This window comes from Saimiri boliviensis, chromosome X (genome assembly GCF_048565385.1).
Source record: "Saimiri boliviensis isolate mSaiBol1 chromosome X, mSaiBol1.pri, whole genome shotgun sequence".
Classification (NCBI taxonomy): Eukaryota; Metazoa; Chordata; class Mammalia; order Primates; family Cebidae; genus Saimiri; species Saimiri boliviensis.
The window spans coordinates 37,556,255-37,564,289 of record NC_133470.1 but is presented as its reverse complement, the minus strand read 5'-3'; the positions used below and the strand labels follow the sequence as shown (position 1 = coordinate 37,564,289).

General features: G+C 45.5%; 1 pseudogene; it reads right to left on the bottom strand.

Annotated features, from left to right (window-relative positions):
- Positions 1-420: 420 nt before the first annotated feature.
- The window catches only part of LOC101049346 (large ribosomal subunit protein eL13 pseudogene), a 29,677-nt pseudogene continuing 22,062 nt past the window's right edge, over positions 421-8,035 (bottom strand).

The following is an 8,035-nucleotide window of genomic DNA, read 5'->3' as shown; positions in this document are numbered from 1 at the left end:
CCCGGCTAATTTTTGTATTTTTGGTAGACAGGTTTCGCCATTTTGGCCAGGCTGGTCTCAGACTCCTGACCTAGGGTGACCTGCCTGCCTTGGCCTCCCAAAGTGCTGGGATTACAGGTGTGAGCCACTGTGCCCCACCAAATTCCTTTATGTCAAGGAATATTCTTCAGCTTGGCCAATGTTTGGTGTTTATGTACAAAATACATACTCCGAAGGAATTATGACGTGAATAAAATCCTGAATGAACATGACTTGGCATCATGGGGAAACAATTTATGGTGGGGACATAATTTCAGAGATGGAAGCCTCCAGAAGGGCATCTTTTCTCCTAAAAGTCAGCCCACCCTGTAGACCCTCATTGGTGGCGGCCTGATAACCCAGAAGTTTCCTTGTCACTGAAGAGATCTGTTTATTTTCCAGTTAACAAAGAGTGAAAGGGACTTCATCATCATCATCATCATCATCATCATCATCATCGTTATTTGCCTGAAGGCCCAGAGGACACCACAATGCAGCACTGCTGATGGGAAAGGAATTAGCGTTGACCTCTCAGGAGGTTAATTTGGGAGTTTAGTCCATGACCTAGTAATTCTGCTTCTGGGAGTTTATGGGAAGGAAGTGCTCTAATATGTGTGCATGTGTGACCGATAGGCTTTAGCATTGTAGGGGTGAGCTAACTGTATCGCAGCGGTGGCCGTGTCTTGCATTGAGGAGAGAGAGCGCTTGGAAGAACTTCCATGCTACATTCTATTTGGGAAGAACTTGGATCTTCCATAACGTAGATGAAGAGAATTAACAAGAATTTGTGGCACTTCTTCGTGTCAGTTCTTCTTCCAGATAATACAAATACAACAATAAACAGACCAAGTTCCTGCCTTCATGGGGGAGAGAGGCAATCTAAAAATGAAAAATGGGCCAGGCGTGGTGGCTCACACCTGCAATCTCAGCACTTGGGGAGGCCAAGGTGGACGGATTACCCGAGGTCAGGAGTTCAAGACCAGCCTGGCCAACATGGCGAAATACCCTCTCTACTAAAAATATAAAAATTAGCCGGGCATGGTGGCAGGTGCCTGTAATCCCAGCTACTCGGGAGGCTGAGGCAGGAGAATTGCTTGAGCCCAGGAGGCAGAGGCTGCAGTGAGCCGAGATCGCGCCATTGCACTCCAGCCTGGGCAACGGAGAGAGACTCTGTCTCAAAAAATTAATAGATAAATAAAAATAAAAATGAAAAATGTCACCAAATGTGAGATTAAGTACCAAGAGGGAAATTAAAGCAGTGTCAAGGATTAGAGAGTGATATGGGTGCTGTTTTTAGATAAGGTAGTCAAAGAGGGTCTCTTTGAGGAGGTGCCGTTGGGTTAGAGACAAAAATGAACAAAGGCAGGAAACTATGCTGATATCTGAGGACAGAACATTTCAGGAGGGGGGAAAAGTAATGCACCATCTCGAAGATGAGAACGAAGTCTACAAACTTCGTTTCTGAGACGAGGTTTTACTCTATCATCCAGCCTGGAGTACAGTGGCGTGATCGTAGCTCACTGTAACGTCGAACTCCTGGGCTCAAGCGATCCTCTCACCTCAGCCTCCCAAAAATGAACTTCTTTATTCAGGGGACAGCAGGGAGACCAATGTGGCTGGAGCACAGTGAGCAAGCAGAGAGGGTGATAGCAGCTGAGGTTGGAGAGGGAGCCAGGGACAGACCACATTGGCTTTTGATTTGGGTCAAGTCAGATGGGAAACCATTGGAAAGTTTTGAACTGGAGCATGACCTTTGCTGGCTTAAATATTGAAAGGATATCCATGGGGAGTAAATTACAGCTGGGCAAGAGTAGACGCAGAGAGACCAATTAAGTTCTATTGCAAGTGGTCCATCCAGGAGGCTGTCAGGAGGCTGGAGCAGGGCAGGGCAGCAGTGGAGAAGATGAGAAGTGGTCAGGGACAATATACACGATCAGAGCAAAGCTGAAGGGATTTGCTCCTGGGTCAAATGTGAATTGAAATGGAAAGACGAGAGTCAAGGGTGACTTCAAGGTTTTTGGCCTGAGCAAGTGGAAGAATGGAGCCGCTGTTTACTGAGAAGGGAAATGCTAGGCAGGATCAGGTTTGGGAATAGTGAAGAGTTTAGTTATGGACAGAATAAGAATGAGATACAGCTTGGGCAGCATGGTGAAACCCCGTCTCTACTAAAAATACAAAAAAAATTAGCTGGGCGTGGTGGCGCACACCTATAATCCCAGCTACTCGGGAAGCTGAGTCGGGAGCATCGCTTGAGCCTGGGAGGTAGAGGTTGCAGTGAGCTGAGAGTGCACCACTACACTCCAGCATGGGCGACAGAGCGAGACCCTGTCTCAAAAAGAAAGAGAAAAAGAAGGGATACAGAATAACCATTCAAATGAAGTTATTTAGGTTATATCCAATACTTTTGTATTTTTAGTAGAGCAATTGGACACATGAGTCTGGAGGTCAAGACAGAAAATACAAATTTGAGACTCAGACTCATTAGTGTATAGAGGGTATTTAAAGCTGTTAGACTGGGTGAGCTCATGCAATAATAGAGTGAGCAATAATAGAGAAGTCTAAAGTCTGAGTCCTGGGACATCCTGATACTGAAAGGTCAGGATGAAGAGAATGAGCCAGTGATTGAGGAAGAAAATCAGGAGTATGTAGTGTTCTTGAAGCTAAATGAAGAAAATGTTTTACGGAGGAAGCTGCTGCCTGGGATGTGGGAGGGATTAAATAATAAATAGGAGGGGCCAGGTGCAGTGGTTCACGCCTATAATGCCAGCACTTTGGGAGGCCAAGGCAGGTGGATCACCTGAGGTCAGGAGTTCGAGATCAGCCTGGCCAACATGGCAAAACCCCCGTCTCTACAAGAAATAACAAAAATTAGCCAGGCAAGGTGGTGCATGTCTGCAATCCCAGCTACGTGGGAGGCTGGGCAGGAGAACCGCCTGAACCTGGGAGGTAAGGGTCGTAGTGTGCCAAGATCGCACCACAGCACTCCAGCCTGGGTGACAGAATGAGACTCCGTCTCAAAAAAAAAAAAAAAAAAAAAAAAAAAAAAAAAAAAAAAAACAAATAAAAATAAGCAAGAGGCATTTGGAATTTTCAGGGCTGCTTGAGTGAGGAGATAAATATTTTAGGTACGAAGACTGGGCGCGGTGGTTCATGTCTGTAATCCCAGCACATTGGGAGGCTGAGGCAGGAGGATTGCTTGAGACCAGGAGTTTGAGACCAGCCTGGGCAATGTAGGGAGACCTTTATTCTACCAAAAAAAAAAAATCTTTTTAATTAGCCAGGCGTGGTCATGCATGCCTGTAGTCCCAGCTACCAAGGAGGCTAAGGTGGGGGGATCGCTTGAGCCCAGGAGTTCAAGTCTGTGGTGAGCTGTGAATGAGCCACTGCCCTCCAGCCTGGGAGGTGGAGTGAGATTCTGTCTAAAATAAATAAATAAATAAATAAATAAATAAATAATAGAAGAGTTTAGGTACACAGAAAGGAGAGAAGATATAAAAAAGTCAGGGGGCCAGTAAAGAGAGACGGTAGAAGATCCTAGGAGCATGGCAGGACCCATAAAGGAATGCCATCCATGAGAAGTCCCCAGGTGGTGGAGAATGGCCAGCAACTTTCTAGGAACAGTAATATCTGGTGTGAATTTGATTACTTCCTGCCCTATGCTGTGATTGTCTTTCATTTCCCCCAAACTCAGTGAAAGTCAGCTACATGTGGCTCCCGCGCATTAGTGGCACTTTGGACAGATGAAGGAAGAAAGGCAAAGGAATGTTGAAAGGGGTCAGCTGCCCAAGAGGATGAAATGCTTACAGGGATAAACAGGAAAACAGAGGGAGAGACGATTGAGAAAAACGGAACCCCGCTGAGACCTCTTGAAGACCTTGGGGGAAGTGCTGAACTTCCTTTGTTAGAGGGGATGTGTCTCCAGCATTTTCTTTAGATATTAAAGGAAAAGGTGAATTGTGCAGGCTGAAGGACCCGGAGCCACAAAATAAATGGAAAGTGTGCAAGGATACATGTGCAGACGTGCTCTTAGCAGCTTTTTTTTTTTTTTTAAGATAGAGTCTCACTCTGTCACCCTGGCTGGAGGGCAGTGGGGCAATCTTGGCTCACTGCAACCTCCACCTCCCAGGCTGGAGCGATCCTCCTGCTTTAGCCTCCTGAGTTGCTGGGGCTACAGGCACGTGCCACCATGCCCTGCTAACTTTTGTATTTTTAGTAGAGATGGGGTTTCACTATGTTGGTCAGGCTGGTCTTGAACTCCTGAGCTCTAGGGATCCTCCTGTCTCAGCCTCCTAAAGTGCTGGGATTACAGGTGTGCGTCACCATGCCCAGCCAGCAGCATTATTACTATTATTTTTGAGGACAGAGTTGTGCAGTGGTGCCGTCTCCACTCACTGCAGCTTTGACCTCCTGGGCTCAGGTGATCCTCCTACCTCAGCCTCCAGAGTAGCTGGGAACACGGACATGTGCCACTGCACCTGGCCTTGCCTTTTTTGTTTGTACATCAGCAAATATTGGGAGGCTGCTTGGATGTCTGGCAACGAGAGAGTGATAAACTAGGTTGTGATGCTTCTTTTTCATGCAGCCATTAGAAATGATGACAAGGGCACATGTTCTGTGGAATGAGAGAAGCTGGTTTTGAAACAGTGCAAATACTGAGATCCCAGTTTCATAGAGGTACTGTGCAAACGTCTAGGTGTCCACAGAAAGAGAAGTAAACCATATTAACCCTACATTTGAAATGGTAGTCCCTCAGTGGTGAGATTATGGATAACTTTAATTTTTTCTCCCTTATACCTTCTTTAGTTTCTAAGATTTTTTTTACAGTAAATATTTATTACTTTTATGATTAGGGAATACAATAATTGTTTTTTTTTTTTTTTTTTTTTTTTTTTTTTGAGACGGAGTTTCGCTCTTGTTACCCAGACTGGAGTGCAATGGCGCGATCTCGGCTCACCGCAACCTCCGCCTCCTGGGCTCAGGCAATTCTCCTGCCTCAGCCTCCGGAGTAGCTGGGATTACAGGTACGTGCCACCATGCCCAGCTAATTTTTTGCACCTTTAGTAGAGACGGGGTTTCACCATGTTGACCAGGATGGTCTCGATCTCTTGACCTCGTGATCCACCCGCCTCGGCCTCCCAAAGTGCTGGGATTACAGGCTTGAGCCACCGCGCCCGGCTACAATAATTGTTAAAATAATTCACTGATATGTGACTTGGATTTCACTTCTTCTCATTTATATGTTTTATTAGGAAAACATTTTTTTTTTTCTTCTTGAGACACAGTCTCACATGGTGGTCCAGGTTGGAGTTCAGTGGGGCGATCACTGCTCACTGCAGCCTCAATTTTCCTGGGCTCAAGTGATCCTCCTGCCCCAGCCTCCCAACTAGGTGGGACTACAGACATGTGCCACCATACCTGGCTAATTTTTTAGAAATTTTTTTTGTAGAGATTAGGTCTCACTATATTGCCCAGGCTGGTCTCGAACTCCGGGGCTCAAGCAATCCTCTGTCCCAGCCTCCTAAAGTGCTGGGATTACAGGCATGAGCCATCGTGCCCAGCCTAGGAAAACATTTTGAAGATAGAAGATAAAAGCATTTCTCTCTCTCTCTCTTTTTTTGAGATAGAGTTTCACTCCTGTTGCCCAGGCTAGAGTGCAATGGTGCGATCTTGGCTTACCGCAACCTCTTCCTCCTGGGTTCAAGCGATTCTCCTGACTCAGCCACCATGCCCAGCTAATTTTGTATTGTTAGTAGAGACGGGGTTTCTCCATGTTGATCAGGCTGGTCTTGAACTCCTGACCTCTCAGGTGATCCACTCACCTCGGCAGATCCCAAAGTGCTGGGATTACAGGTGTGAGCTACCGTGCCCGGTCGATAAAACCATTTTTATGTTAGCATGTAGCTTAATTATGCTGGAATTTTAGGATAACATAGCCTTCCGAGTCTTTGAATTCACTTAGAGGTCAAATGACCTGCCTGATAAAAAGGGGCTTTAAGTATTTAGAAGATTAATCATTTTTGCTTGAGGATTCAAAGTATACCCACCCCTTCAACTGTCCAGTATTTATATTTCTGATAAAGTTCTAATACTTTATCCAGGAATAATTTTTGTGTATGATATGAGGTGAAGGTCAAGTTTAATATTCTTTGTACTCTGATAATGTTTGATGAAATCAGTATCAATAATGTCTATTTCTTTGTGTTCCTAACAATTCTTAACCAGAGCTAGACATAAGTGGAAAGATATCTCCTAGAGAACTAACCATTTATAAGCCTGTAATCCTCCAATCACTGATTTCTGACAATACAGAGAAGTGCTATTCATCACTTTTCCTTACTCAGTGACTTGGCTTCTCTGAGAGGATTTAGTGCCCCGCTGCCTATAAAACATTTTCAGAAAGCCGGATCTTAAAAATGAAAGTTCTTAAATCCCAGAAGATATGTCACAGTGACCTGCCGAGGGAAGCTGTCTTTATTTTGTGTTGCTTTAACAGAATACCACAGAACTGCTAATTTATTATTTATTTATTTTGAGACACAGTCTCTGTCGCCTAGGCTGGAGTAGAGTGGTGCAATCTCGGCTCACTGTAACCTCCGCCTCCTGGGTTCAAGTGACTTTCCTGTCTCAGCCTCCCAAGTAGCTGAGATTACAGATGGGTGGGTGCCACCATGCCCAGCTATTTTTTTTTTTTTTGAGACGGAGTCTTGCTCTGTTGCCCAGGCTAGAGTGCAGTGGCACAATCTCAGCTCACTGCAACCTCTGCCTCCTGGGTTCAAGCAATTCTCCTGTCTCAGCCTCCCAAGTAGCTGGGACTACAGGCGCCCACCACTATGCCTGGCTAATTTTTGTATTTTTAGTAGAGACAGGGTTTCACCATGTTGGTCAGGCTGGTCTTGAACTCCTGACCTCAGGTGATCCGCCTGCCTCAGCCTCCCAAAGTGCTGGGATTACAGGTATAAGCTATTGTGCCTGGCCATTTTTCTGTATTTTTAGTAGAGGTGGGGTTTCACCATGTTGGCCAGGCTGGTCTCAGACTCCTGGGCTATTCTCCCACCTCAGACTCCCAAAGTTCTGGGATTACAGGTGTAAGACACCTCGCCTGGCCTATTATTATTATTATTATTATTTTGAGACAGGATCTGACTGTGTCACCCAGGCTGCAGTGCAGTGGTGCTATCTCGGCTCACTGCAGCCTCTGCCTCCCGGGCACAAGGGATTCTTTTGCCTCAACCTCCTATATAGCTGGGACTACAGGCGCATACTACAGCACCTGGCTAATTTTTGTATTGTTTTTAGAGACAAGGTTTCTCCATGTTAGTTAGGCTGGTCTCGAACTCAAGTGATCTCGAGCTCAAGTGATCTGACCTCCTTGGCCTCCCAAAGTGCTGGGATTACAGGCATAAGCTACTCCGCCCAGCCTTAGATTTTACTTTTTGATTCATTTCTTCTCTAAATACAAAGAGTGAGCAGGTCACACTTCCACTTTAATGCTGATAAGAAGCTCATTTAATGGAGCTCTTTTCTGGGCACTGGTTTAATGCCTGTCCCTTTTTCACAAATATCATTTCCTCTAAGCCTTCACTTTGAAGAATGTTTACCTTTTTTGGAAACCATTGCCTTCCTAATACTTACTTCAGTCTGGCACTAACACAGACTAGCCTTTCTTGAGTACACTTTAAGTAACTGCAAAGAAGTTTAAAGAGGTCCTAGATTCAAAATTCGCCTGTGGATTATACAGACGTATGTCACTGGGATGATTCTGCAGCATTTGCATGTGTTCTGAGCTGTTGTAGTACATCAGCTCCATGAGGAAAAGCGATTGCCAAGGCAGACATTTTTACTGTCCCCAGGTTGCTACTTGTTATTTTCTGGTCTGGCTTTCTAAGATCAAAGGACTGCGGGAGACTTGCTGAATTCACTCTGCAGTGTGGGGAAGACAAATGGGTAGGTGTCCTGATGGGAGAATGCACGCTTCAGAGAGGTAAGCATGCTGGCTGTCTCTTTGGCCACATAGCCC